This window comes from Balaenoptera acutorostrata, chromosome 1 (assembly GCF_949987535.1).
Source record: "Balaenoptera acutorostrata chromosome 1, mBalAcu1.1, whole genome shotgun sequence".
Taxonomy (NCBI): Eukaryota; Metazoa; Chordata; class Mammalia; order Artiodactyla; family Balaenopteridae; genus Balaenoptera; species Balaenoptera acutorostrata.
In genome coordinates this window covers 25,223,876-25,238,281 of record NC_080064.1, presented here as the reverse complement: position 1 = coordinate 25,238,281, position 14,406 = coordinate 25,223,876, and the positions used below count along the sequence as shown (strand labels likewise).

General features: G+C 48.8%; 1 long non-coding RNA gene across 1 annotated transcript; it reads left to right on the top strand.

The window, feature by feature from the left end:
• Nucleotides 1-26: 26 nt before the first annotated feature.
• On the top strand, nucleotides 27-13,487 carry LOC130704908 (uncharacterized). The gene is made up of 3 exons (XR_009005469.1): nucleotides 27-192; nucleotides 8,041-8,125; nucleotides 11,225-13,487. It is a non-coding gene; the product is annotated as an uncharacterized LOC130704908 (long non-coding RNA).
• Nucleotides 13,488-14,406: the final 919 nt, after the last annotated feature.

Genomic DNA, 14,406 nt, shown 5'->3' with positions numbered 1-14,406 from the left:
CGCCCCCGCCCCGGCGGCGGGAGGGAGGGGCCCCGGCTCTTTTGCACCTGGAAGAGCCCCGCCGTAACTCCGAAATTGGGACTAGTGAGAGGGACCGTGAGCACGTGACTGACCTTGCTGGGTCTCCGGTGGAAGCCGTTCCCTTAGGGGCGGAACTCCAGCCGAAGCAGAAACAACTGTGGTGTGACACTGGTAAGGACTGCCCAGTGGGCTTCGCCGTGGGGCTGAGGGGCTCGCGCGGACAAGGGAAGATAGGGGGCAGCGGAGCTCCGAGTTTGGGACCTAAGTTTGGGAAATGATGGAGAGAGTGTGGGCGGCAAAAATCTCTAAGCCCCCCGTGACCCCTCAGTAATAAATACAGCCATGCACACCCCTCTTCACAGTGCCCCCCCCCCCCGAGGCTTGGAGCCGCCCCAAGCCTCCTCCGTTCCCAGGAATGACTGGAATCTGGAGGAGGAGGATTTAGGACCCTTGGGCTGCTCATCCTCCCGAGGGGGTGGGGTGGGTGTGGTGTGGGAGCTGCCTCCCTGCCCTGAGACCCCTCTTTGGGTCCGCCCTCCCCACTCAGTTCCGGCACCTCGCCAAACACTGCTCCCTCTATCAACCCCTCCAGGGGGCATCCTGCTCGGCACCTGTCCCCCATCCAGGGTCCAAAGGAAGAGCCCTGCCAGCTGGCGCCCCCTGCAGAGCCCCCCGCTTCCTGCCCTGGTTATAAAGCCTGCCTTTGCCCAGGCTGGCCTGGGCCCCAAACAATGGGGCTTCTGTCCCGCCAGGCCTGCCCATCACCTTTTACCTCCCCATTGCGCAATCCCCTCTCTTCCAACAGTTTGGGTCCGGGCCAGAGGATTCTAACAGCGGGAGGATGAAAGAGACTCCACCTGGACAGATCCCCCCATCCCTGGCCTGAGCCTCTCAGCCGCCCCTAGGTGAGGGAAGCTTCAAGTATCGGGGATTCCCTTTGCCCTCTCTCTGACCTCCCTGCACCCCTCCCCCAGCCTTGGGGCATCCTCAGCTGGCCAGCCCCAGGGGGAGGGGAGGGACCAGGACAACGGGCATCTGTGACTGGGTTGACTGGGTTACCCCCTGCCAGGGGGTACTGGGCAGGGAGTCAACGAGGGAATCCTGCCCTGGGTGCGCATGCGGAGGATGGAGGAGTAATGTCCTGGAGCCCCAGCGTTGGTGGGAACACTCACAGGCGCTGGCCATCTGCTCCGAGCAGGGACCCCGGAGGACAGAACCTAGATGAGACACTTGAGGCTCAGAAGGACAGAGTTGCCCAAGGGCACACAGCCAGAATGCAGGCTCCCTACCTACCACCACTCCACTCCTTTCCCCCATCACCCTTAGTCACCCACTGCAGGTCTCAACACCCTCCTGGTCGGGAAGTCCCTTTCCATGTCTAACCTCCATTCATCTTACTGCAAGGTGGGCCCCTCGTATTGGGAAGGAGATGGAGGCTGCCTTCAGAAGAGTTCATGCCCAGAGAACCCACTTTTATGAGTCAGTTTCAGTGTGGTTCTGGGGCTCGGGCCTGGCCCAGGGGCGTCTGGCCTGTTCTTTGCCCCAAATCACCCCCTGTAGGCCACCCATGTTGTCAGTGTTGTACGTGTATCTGAGTCTGTGAGGTGTTTCTGCTTGAGTGTGTGAGTCTGCTTGTCTCTCTGTTACCTGTCTGTTATGTGCCTGCCTATTTGTCTGGATGTTGCCTCTGTGTGGTCATGGGTTTGTCTGTCTTGTCCATCAGTGTACTGTTTGCCTGTATTTGTGTGCTTGTTGGCTTGTGTGTCGCTGTGTATAGCTGTGTGACTGTCCCTGTCTGTGTCTGCCTAGCTACTAGGTGTCTGTCTTGCTAGGAGTCTGTGTGTCTGTGTAGGTGTCTGTTTGTGTCTGTTCACGGGTTTTAGTTATCTGCCTGTCCTTGCCTGCCTGTCTGTCCATGCATAGGAGACAGGAACACAGAGCAGGGAAAGAGAGCAGAGCCAAAAGCATGGCTCCAAGGTCCCTCGTCATTACTGAGCTTGGCACTGAGCCCGCCCCAGTGGAATCTTGTGACTCACTGGGTTCCTTGGCCAAAGAGGAAAGGAAAAGGGCAGGGCTCTGGGGGAGGGGCTGGAAACCCACTTTCCTTTTCCATGGCCCCTCTCCTTCCTGGTGACTCATTCTCTGTCTTTATTCTTGTCCGAGGGCCTAGGGCAGAGCAACAGGTGAGGAGATAGCAGCAGGCCTTACCCTCTGAGCCCTTTGGATTCCTGGGAGTCAGGTGGCCTGGGGCTCCGCAGTGACTCTGACCTCCCTCACTTGTGACCCTGGGCAGACACTGCCTCTCTCTGGGCCTTGGTTTCCCTTCTATACTCAGATGCTACCCCTCCTCCACCTCCCCCTTCCCCAGCTGCTCTGGGTGCTCAGAATGGACCATTCTCCTCTGGAGGCTGAGCAGGGCCTCCTGGGAAGACAAAGACCCATTGTACTCTGCTCAACCCAGGTCTGCGGCCGACTACCCACCACCTGAGGCATGGGGGCTCAGATGTTTGGGTCCCAAATGGCACCACAGCTAGGGCTGGGGGTCCCTTGTGGGCCCCTGTGGTCAGCTGGACACATCCAGAGCTTGGAGCAGTGATACCTGGAGCTGAGTCTGAGATCCAGGCCAGGCCTAATGTTGTCCGTGTTGGGCCCTGTCGTGACATGTCGGGCTTCCTGGGGCCTGTTGGACTGTGTTATCAAAGCACTGCCCGCAGGGCTGTGTGGCAAAGTGTTGCGCTGCCGTAGCATGCTGGAGCTTGTGGGAGATGAGATTCGGGGCCATGTGGAAGTCTGTTGTACTGAGCCGTGGAATGCTTTCCTGTTTGATTTTTCTCATTCATTCCACAAGTATTTATTGAGCATTTACTATGTGCCAGGCTCTGTGCTAGATGCTGAGTGTTATGAAGTCGTGCACATGGCGTGGGAACCTGCAGTCATGTGATGGTCAAGGGAGTCTCAGAGAGGAGATGGCATTTGAGCTGAGGCTGAAGGATGAGAAGGAGGCAGCCCTTCCTAGAGGGTGTTCCAGGAAGCCGGGCCAGCATGAGCAACAGCCCTGAGGCCGGGCACAAGTTGGTCTGTTTGAGACACAGAAGGAAGCCCAGAGTGGCCACTCTACAGTGAACGAGGGGGGCAGAGGAACAACATGAGGCTGGGAGGTGGGCTGCGTGGGCTGTAGTTAGGAGCTTGAATTGTCTTCTGAGCACTAAAGAGATTTCAACATGGCAGTGAAATTATCTGATTCACATGTGCAAAAACCCACTCTGCCTGCTCTGTAGAGAACAGATGACTACAAGGTAAGAGTGGAATCAGGGGGCCCAGGTAGGAGGCGATGGTGTGACCCAGGCTAGAAATGCTGAGGCCTGAACGAGGCTGGGGGCCGTGAGGATCATGAGAAGCAGGCTTGTTGGGGACCTATTGTGGACTTGCTGGAGGGTCAGAGGTGATGGGTGAGAGAGGGGAGGAATTGAGGAGGACTTCCGGGTTTCTACCTGATGGGTTGAGGATGGTCCCAAATTCTCTGCTGTTCCCCTTCCTGGAGCCTGGGGAGGCTTGGGGACCACTTGGACCCATAGAGACTGTGTGACCTAGGCTGGTTTCCAGCTCAGACTGGAAAAGCGGGAGGACAGAGCCTGGGGACACTCCTATATCAGGAGCTGGGCAGAGAGGAGGAGAGGGTACAGTAGGCTGAGCAGGAGCGGTCAGGGAGGAAAGGGGAGTCCAGGTGAGAGAGCTGTCGGGAAGCCAAGGGAAGAGAGTGCTTCAAGACCTAGGAGGAGGAGCTGCCCGTGTGGAATGCTGCTGAAAGGTCGAGTAAGCTGAGGACAGAGACGTGTCCACTAGATGTGGCAGCAAGGACCTCGGGGCAACCTTGACGGAGCAGTCTCAGTGGAAGAATCAGGATGGAAGCTGATTGGCAGGGGTGGAACTGCAATTAGGAGCCAATGAACCAGAGAGAACAACCACTGGCAACTTTTTAGAACATTTTAATGCAAAGGGAAGCTGAGAAATGGGGCTTTGGCTGGAAGGAAATAAGGAGGGTGAAGGGACAGTTTTGTCCAAATATGGATACTATAACATCGTATCTCCTATGCTGATGGCAAGGAGCTGGGGAGGAACTGATGATACAGAGAGAGGGGATTTCTCAGGATCAAAGTCCTTGCTAAAGTAAGAGGGAGGGGACCCAGAGCACAGGAGGAGAGAGCTGGCCTTTGATAGGAGCAGGGACAATCGTCTGAGAGGCAGAAGAAGAGGAGGTGGATTTGTAGAATCAGCCACGCAAAGCTGAGGGAACCTCCTCTGATGGTTTCTATTTTGCCAATGGAGTGGAAGCAAGTTGCAGCCAAAGTGAGACAGGAAAAGAAGAGGGGACGGAGGATCAAGGATTAAATGTGAAATAGTTATCAGAATCAAGCCCACTAAAGAAACAGAGTAGGATTTCCGGCAGTACGGAGTGACCATTCGAAGTTGCTGACCATGAATTTGTAATGACCCTGGCCGGCCAGTCTGTTTGCTAGTGTGTTTTCTGCCATACACGGCAAGTGCCAAACGCGGGCCTTTTCCCAGGTAATCCTATTAAATCAATTGGCAGATGGGACAGTCAAGACTCAGAAAGACTTTCTGGCTTGCCCAAGGCCACACAGCTGATAGGGGCAGAGCAGGACCTTGAGCCCAATCCCTGAAGCCTCTGCAGATGCTAAAACTATCCAAGGGCTAAGTTGACTCTCACAGCCGGTAGTGTTCATGGTCATCAGCTATGGGTGCAAGTGGGGAAATGCAGAAAAGAGAAACAGAGCTTTCCTCTTTCTGTTATATTTCTGTATATTGGTGCTGGGGCCAGTTGAGTACAAAGCGCCCCGAGTGCTGCTTCCTTGCAAAGTCTATTTGCTGAGTAACGACACCATTTCTTCATCTCTATCTTTATCTAAATGACTAGCTTCTTTCAACCCTCGGCCAGGAGTGCGGAGATTTTTTGGGGGATTAACGGCTCCCCCTCATCTCTTAATTATCTGCCCTCCTTCAATTCAGCATTACTTTCACTAAAGAGAGCTCCCCAGGGAACAGTAAGTTTGGTGTTATCATCAGCAAACATCTTAGAAAGTGGGTTCTGTCTTCCGGTGCCTATTTACAGAAACATTTCCACACCTTGCTTGGTGTTTCCAGGAATTCCTGATTTTCCCGGCCAGGAATATTAATAAATGGGTCTTGAAAAGTACAAGAGGCTCTTCCGTGGCTGCAAGCACATTGAACACTTTTGCCTTTTAATCCCTAAGCAGAAAGTAATAAAGCCCTAAAGGTTGGGTAAAAACCCAATCTGATAGAAAGAGTCACTTTTAAGAGCTAGGTTCTCAGGGGGAAATGCTGTGATGTGACCCTAGTGGTTGTAATAGGTTGAATGGAGCCCCCCCCAAAAGATATGTCCAAGTCTTAATTCCTAAAACCTGTGGCTGTAACCTTATTTGGAAACAGAGTCTGCAGATAAAGATCTTGAGATGAGATCATCCTGAATATCTTGGGGAGGGGGCAGTTGGAGGTGTGTGCTAAATCTACTGACAAATGTCCTTATAAGAGACACACAGAGGAAGAGGAGGAAGCCGAAGCCATGTGACTATGGATGCAGAGATTGGAGTGATGCGGCCACAAGCCAAGGAACACGTGGAGCCACCAAAAGCTGGAGGAGGCAAGAAGCAGATTCTCCCCTTGAGCCTCCAGAGAGAGAATGGCCCTGCTGACACCTTGATTTTGAACTTCTGGCCTCCAGACCATGAGAAAATACATTTCCATTTTAAGCAGTCAAATCTGTGGCAGTTTGTTCCAGCAGCCCCAAGAAACTAATATAGTGGTCTTCCCTTTCTAGGCTCTGTGAGACCTGAGATCTGTGGGTCAATCAGAATGGGCCAAATTCAAGTCTGTTTGCGGACGGAACCAGCACCAAGCAGCTCGTACTGGCAAAAGCAGAACAAACGGGCTCAGACAGAATTGACTTATCAAGAAGTGGTCAAAGACTCATCGGCAGTGATACAGCCTAACATCAAGGTTCAGAGCACAGACTTAGCAGCCAGATGGAGTAGGTTCAAATCCCGGCTCCACTTCTCAGGGACCAGGAAACCTGGGGCAGTTTTCTGAAGCTCTCTGTGCCTCAGTTTATCCACATGTAAAATGAAGACACTAATAGCCGTCCCCACCTGCAGAGTAGTTGTAAGAATTATAGGACTTAACGTAAAGCCCTTGGAATTGACTGTGCTGACATATCACAGGTGCAATATGAGTGTCTGCTATTATTAAAATAACCCAAATCAAAACAGCCACAAATGAGCTCAGAATAGTCAAATAGATGCAAATGTGCTTACACCTACATATAGTGAGTCAAACCAGTTAAAACTAGCTGAAACTAATGTAAACCTGCTCAAACCTCTTGGGTCAACCCATACAAAAACCAGATTAAAGCAGTCAAATAGGATTAGAGCAGGTCTGGAATCTGTACATGCGTTTGCACATGCGAAGGGTCTCTGTTCTCTGTGTGTGTCAGTTTGGACGGTAACAAACAGCCCCACACATCTCCCAGGGGTGGGAGTGATGCATAGGCAGAGGCCATGGAAGTAAGTCCACATCTAAGAGAGACCAAGACGTATTTCCCTGTCGGAAGCACAACCAACATCTGCTGAAAGAAACACTCAAATTACTTATCCTAGGTCAAGCCTCAAATGTTCGGAACCAACCTCACGTTAATTAGACAGAAGATGGGATATCTTGACCCAGGATCCCTAAGAATCTCCTGAAACTCAGGGGCAAAAAATATAGTCAGAATCCATGGAGATCTAGAAGGTTGTCAGAACCCAAGGCCACTCTCTCTTTGGCCCAGGGAGGGGAGGTAACTCCCTCGAGGCCAGTAGCTCTGTAAGCAGCAGGATGAGGGGAGGGAGACCCTCGGGAGGTTGGGAGTCTCAGGTGAGAGATCAAAAGTTAGAGGCCTTTGTGGGGCAGCTCACTCCGGTGGTCACAGGTGCTCCCCTGGACCTTCACTGGCTCCATGCCCCCCCCCAGGGGTGCTCTCTCCAGGGCATTTGTGGCACTCTGTGTCTCCTGCTGGAGGGGGCAGATGCTGGGGAGGGGCTGGGGGAGACACCTGGCTGGGGCTCAGAGCCTGCAGGGGAGCTGGAGCCTCTAAACTCAAGGCTGGGTGGGCAGCAGCCCTTCTGTAGTAACAACCAGAAGCTGGGGAGATAAGGAGAGGCCCAGGGGAGAGTCTCTACGTGATGACATGGCTGCTCGGGCACAGATGAGCTTGGGCAGAGAGAGGTCAAGGGCCTGGGTGGGAGTCAGGGGCCTTCAGTCCCTGTCCTGGCTCTGCCTCTGACATGCTGTGTGACATTGAACAAGTCGTCGCTCCGTCTGGGCCTCACTAACCCATATCTGAAATGAGAGAGAGCTCTCCATGGTCACCGAGGGCCCCAAACTCATACACAAGACGGAGAGCTCATTCAGTCCAAACTTCTCATTTGCAACTGAAGGAATGGAGACTAGACAGAGGGAGGAGTTGGGCCACGGTCACATAGTGAGTGAGAGGGAAATGGAGGGAACTGTCATTTGTGGTCCACCTACTATGTGCTCGATAAACTCCCTCCACGAGGACTGCCCTTTCCTCCATCCCAGCCAGCACAAATGCCAGGAGCACCTTCTACAGGTGGGTCACTTGACATGGATTATCTCATTTAACCCCCCAACAATCCTCGGAGGTATTATCATCCCGATTTCACAGATGGGAAAACTGAGTTCCAGAGACATGACGTGCTCAGACACAGCTATTTGAATCCGTGTCTCTAGTTCCCCTAGGGCAGAAGGGAGAATGAGGATGGAATGCCAGAGGTCAAGGGTGCCGTGGAGGACATGCCCCAGAATCAACTTTTGGTGGAAAAACAAGGGAGCAGGCTCAGGCCCAGAAAGAAGCTAGGGGGGTAGCGCCCATTGACTCATTTTATTTTTATCTTTATTTTTATTTTTTTTGGCCGCATCACACAGCTTGTGGGATCTTAGTTCCCCAACCAGGGACTGAACCTGGGCCCTCGGCAGTGAGAGTGTGGAGTCCTAAGCACTGGGCAGCCAGGTAATTCCCCCATTGACTCATTTTTTTTAAACAATTAGTTTAATTTGATTTTTCATTAATTAATACATTCTCATTGTTCCAAAAAAATGTATAAAAAGCATACAATAGAAAGTCTCACTCGGATGCATGTGCCTCATTTGCCCTATTCTGACTCCTTGTCCCCACCCCTTACAGGTCACCAGTTTTTATTAGTATCTGAGGTTTTCTTGCAGAGTTGCTTTATGCATGTACAAAAATGAATAAATGTTCATAACGCCCTTTTTACATAAAACGTAACAAACTATATATACTGTGCTGTACCTTTTCCCACTAGCCACACATCTTAGAGATTTTTTTTTTAATTTATTTTTATTTATTGATTGCTGTGTTGGGTCTTCGTTTCTGTGCGAGGGCTTTCTCCAGTTGTGGCAAGTGGGGGCCACTCTTCATCGCAGTGCGCGGGCCTCTCACTATCGCGGCCTCTCTTGTTGCGGAGCACAGGCTCCAGATGCGCAGGCTCAGTAATTGTGGCTCACGGGCCCAGCTGCTCCGCGGCATGTGGGATATTCCGGGACCAGGGCTCGAACCCGTGTCCCCTGCATTGGCAGGCGGATTCTTAACACTGCACCACCAGGGAAGCCCTCTTAGAGATTTTAATCAGCCAATAGAGCTTCTTGTTCTTTTATATCACTGCCTAATATTCTATTGTAGATTGAAATAATTCATTTAACCAATTCCCTATTGATGGACATTTGAGTCCTTTCTAGTTTTTCTTTTTCTTTTTGGTATTACGATAATGCTGCAATAAATAATCATGTACATACTTTGTTTAATACATGTTAAAGGTATTCTCGCAGAATTAATTCCCAGCAGTGGATGGCTGGGTTGAAGGTACTGTATTTGTTTTCTCTGGCTGCATAACAGTATCACAAACTCAGCAGCTTAAAATAACACCCTGAGAGTCTATAGGTCAGTCCTGCATGGTGTAGTGGGGTTCTCTGCTCAGGATGGAATCAAGGTGTTGGTGAGGCTTAGTCCTCATCTGGAGCCTCAGGGGGAAAATCGATTTCCAAGCTCACTCCTGTCGTTGGTAGAGCTGGCTTCCTCGTGGTCTCTGGTTTCTTGCTGGCGATCAGCTGAGGGCTTCCCTCAGCTTCTGGAGGACACCTACATACTCTACCATGTGGCTTCCTCCAAATGGCACAATGAAATCTCCTCGTGCTTCAAATCTCTGACTTCTCCTGAGACCAGCTGGAGAAAATTCTCTGCATTTAATGGGCTCAGCTGATCAGGTCCAGCCCCCTCAGGGTAATCTCTCTTCCTTAAAATCCACTGATTTGGGTGGGACCTTACTTACATCTGCAAAATCTCTTTTGCCATATAATGGAACATAATCATTGAGTCCATATTTTCATCATATTTACCGATTCTGCCCACATGCAAAGGATCACACAAAGTTGAAAGCCAAGGAGGGTCACCTTAGAATCCAGTCTAACACAGGGGTATTTGTAAATTGGATAAATATTGCCATCTGGTCCCCCATGGGATCTCCCCTCCCCCAGCAACGATGAGCATGCCTGCTTTTCCACAGTGTCACCTAAAGAACGATATCAAACTTCTGGATTTCTGCCAATCTGATAGGTGAAAATGGAATCTCAATGTATTTTTTTTTAAGTACATTGCTCTTTTTTTAATAATTTTTTAAAATTTATTTTATTTTGTCTATTTATTTTGGCTGCTTTGGGTCTTCGTTGCTGCGCGCGGGCTTTCTCTAGTTGCGGTGAGCGGGGGCTACTCTTCGTTGCGGTGCGTGGGCTTCTCATTGCGGTGGCTCCTCTTATTCTAGAGCATGGGCTCTAGGCCCCTTGGCTTCAGTAGTTGTGGCACGCGGCTCAGTATTTGTGGCTCATGAGCTCTAGAGCTCAGGCTCAGTAGTTGTGGTGCACGGGCTTAGTTGCTCTGCGGCATGTGGGATCTTCCTGGACCAGGGCTCGAACCCATGTCACCTGCATTGGCAGGCAGATTTTTTTTTTTTTCTCCCTCCCACCCTCCCTATCCCACCTCTCTAGGTGGACACAAAGCACTAAGCTGATCTCCCTGTGCTATGTGGCTGCTTCCCACTAGCTATCTATTTTACATTTGGTAGTGTATATATGTCCATGCCACTCTCTCACTTTGTCCCAGCTTACCCTTCCCCCTTCCCATGTCCTCAAGTCCATTCTCTACGTCTGCGTCTTTATTCCTGTCCTGGCAGGCGGATTCTTAACCACTGCACCACCAGGGAAGCCCTCAATGTATTTTTAATCTGTGGTTATCTTCTTACAAATAAGGCTGAGGATTTCTTCAAAAGTTTAAAAGCCATTTATATTTCTTATTTGTTAATGGCTTCTGGTTTTGAGTCATAGAAAGGTCTTTCTAACTCCAAAGTTAATCAGAAACCCTTCTATGTTTTCTTCTGCTGTTTTTATGGTTTCATTATGTATTCACTGGTTCTTGGAACTAGAAGCTTTTCTTGTCATTTCCTCAGCAGTGAGTGCAAAGCTGGATCCCGAAAAGGCTTGGGGTTTGGGGTAGAGAAATGAGCCTCCACGGTGGAGCCCTCTCAGTGCTGGGCTCCAATCCACTGCAGCTCCGCCAGAAATCCCATCCAGCAGACCTTCCACCTCCTTCCCTCCAGCACTCATGCTGTCCTGGGCTGGCACAGGGGGCCCAGAGTTGAGGGGGACACTGCCCTGCCTAAGGAATGAGACAAGCACATGGCCAGACCAGGATTCGAAATACAGAGCCAGGGCTGTGAGCACAGGGAAGGGAGAGGGGGATTCTGATGGGAGTGTTTAGGAGGCTCCAGGGAGGAGTTGGCATCTGAGCTGAGCATTAAGAATGAGGAGAAATGGCAGCGATGGGGGAAGGAGAACGGCAGGAGCAAAAACAGGGAGGTGGAAAAATCAGCCTGAAATCTAGCCTGGAGAGAAGGATTTAGTGGACCATGAAGTCCTCAAGGGTAGAGGCAGGGGATGAATTATCTCCGTGCACCAGCCAGAGGTTGTCAAATGAAATGAAGCAGAAGGGACAGGGGGCTTTGGATCCCAGGTAAAATCATTTTCCCTTTTACTCTGACAGTGAGAAGCAAAGACCTCCAATAAGCCCTTGGCTCAGCCATCATCTCAGAACCTGGGTGATCTCTGCACACCACTGCCCCCTTGTGGCTGAACTGGGAATTATCTGTGACTAACCTCAGGGGTCGGATCTAAGAAGAGCCAATCCAGAACTGAAGGTTGGGGAGGAGGCTGAGTGGGTCTCAGAGGATTGAAAAACCATGAAATTCTGTTCTGAGTCCAGTGGGCCCTCAAAGACCGTCTGGTCTGACTTCTTCATTACATATGGAGAAACCAAGTCTCAAAGAGGGTACTGCCAGGGAATGAGTGGCGAGATCACCAGACTTGGTGTAGGACAGTCCTCAGTCTGCAGGCTGGTGCCACTTCTTACTGGTTCTGAGACGCTGGGAAAGTGGCCTCACCCCCCACTGATCCACAGTTTCCATCTCTGTCAAATGGAGTCTGGGGTCTGGTAGACTTCTCTTTTCTGGTAATGCCAGGCTAAGTTACTCAGATCAATTCTCCCATTGAAAACAACTAAAAACGCTGGTAAACTGGTGTAACCAGAGGGTACAGAATTACCAGAACAAAATGGAAGGAAAACAGAAACCTTGACAGACAAACCAAGCAAGAAAGTCATTTTTTCTGATTCTGGCCAATTGGAACTGTTGTTTTGCTGACTCCCCTGCGCAAGGGGCACAGATAAAGTTAGAGTCCATAGTGAATGATCGTATAGAAAACCTTTCCCACAATAAGCCAGGAATCCCAAAAGCCATGCTTCCAGAAGGAAGCCAGCCCTAGTATGGACTTGCAGCCCCAGCTTATATCTGTTGGATGGTCTGTAAACTCAAGTCTTGAACTTAGATTGACGTGCCCCAGACTGTGTGCCTCCAGCCTCCTGGAAAAAGCAAGTGAAAATCTTCTTTGGAGGGAGGTTTGATTAACTCTACATTTGAAGGAGTTAAGTGTGTAGATTATAACCTCTAGGATAAACATTAACACAATAAAAACAGTATAATTCCCAAGTCAGTTAAAGGAAGTAGAAGTCCCCTCTGGGTGAGGTTACTAACAAAATACCTATGCATATTAACATCAGACAGAGTGGGCTTTAAGGCAAGAAGTACTATTAGGATACAACTCAATATCAAAAAAACAAACAACCCAATCAAAAAATGGGCAGAAGACCTAAACAGACATTTCTCCAAAGAAGACATCCAGATGATCAACAGGCACATGAAAAGATGATCAACATTGCTAATTATTAGAGAAATGCAAATCAAACTATAATGAGGTATCACCTCATACCAGTCAGAATGGCCATCATCAAAAAGTCTACAAATAATAAATGCTGGAGAGGATATGGAGAAAAAGGAACCCTCCTACACTATTGGTGGGAATGTAAATTGGTACAGTCACTATGGAGAACACTATGGAAGTTCCTTAAAAAACTAAAAATAGAGTATGATCCTGCAATTCCACTCCTGGGCATATATCCAGAGAAGACTATAATTTGAAAGGATACATGCGTCCAATGTTCATTGCAGCACTATTTACAATAGCCAAGACATGGAAGCAACATAAATGCCCATTGACAAATGAATGGATAAAGAAGATGTGATATATATATACAAAGGAATATTACTCAGCCATAAAAAAGAATGAAATAATGCCATTTACAGCAACATGGATGGACCTAGAGATTATCATACTAAGTGAAGTAAGCCAGACAGAGAAAGACAAATATCATATGATATAGCTTATATATGAATCTAAAAAAAATACAAATGAACTTATTTACAAGACAGAAATAGACCTACAGACATAGAAAATAAGTTTATGGTTACCAAAGGAGAAAGTGGGGGAGGGATAAATTAGGATGTTGGGATTAACATATACACACTATTATATATAAAATAGATAACCAACAAAGACCTACTGTATAGCACAGGGAACTTTACTCAATATTTTTAATAACAAATAAGGGGAAAGAATCTGAAAAAGAATATATCTGAATATAAAAGAATATATCTGAATATAAAAGAATATATCTGAATCACTGTGATGTACACCTCAAACTAACACAACATCGTAAATCAACTATACTTCAATAAAAAAGAAGAGGGGGCTTCCCTGGTGGCGCAGTGGTTGAGAGTCTGCCTGCCAATGCAGGGGACACGGGTTCGAGCCCTGGTCTGGGAGGATCCCGCGTGCCGCGGAGCGGCTGGGCCCGTGAGCCACGGTTGCTGAGCCTGCGCGTCTGGAGCCTGTGCTCCACAACGGGAGAGGCCGCGATGGTGAGAGGCCCGCGCGCCGCGATGAAGAGTGGCCCCCGCTTGCCACAACTAGAGAAAGCCCTCGCACAGAAACGAAGACCTAACACAGCCATAAAATAAATAAATTAAAAAAAAAAAAAAAAAGAAGTACTCTTAGGAATAGAGGGAACCACTGTATAAATAGTAAGTTGAACAGGCCCTCCACAAAAGAGGAAAACCAAATGATTGATAAACATATGAAAAAGTGCTCAACCTTACATGTAATCAGAAAAATGCAAATTAAGACCACAATAAGATGCTACTACACACTTATCACATTGGGATAATTTACAATTTGAACAATATCATGTATTGGAGATTACTAGACATGCAAAGAGGCAGGAAAACATGACTGGTAGTCAAGAGAAAAAATAGAAGATAGTGTCAGAACCACAATGATCCACATGCTGGAGTTAGCAGACAAGAACTTTAAAATAACTCTGATAATATGATAAAGAACATAGAAGAAAAAAAGATTGACAAAGTGGATATAAAATAGAGATTGTCAATAGAGAAGTGGAATAAATTTTTTAAAATAATCAAATATTCTAAAACTGGCAAATACAACACCTGAAATTAAGAACTTATTGGAGATATATATTATATATATATCTTTTAATGCTATGGGATTGGAAACTTTATTTTTATTTTTTAATTTATTTTTGGCTGTGTTGGGTCTTCGTTGCTGTGCACGGGCTTTCTCTAGTGGTGGTGAGCGGGGGCTGCTCTTCATTGTGGTGCACGGGCTTCTCATTGCAGTGGCTTCTCTTGTTGCGGGGCATGGGCTCTAGGCGCATGGGCTTCCGTAGTTGTGGTGTGTGGCTTCAGTAGTTGTGGCTCACGGGCTCTAGCGCACAGGCTCAGTAGTTGTGGCACAAGGGCTTAGTTGCTCCAT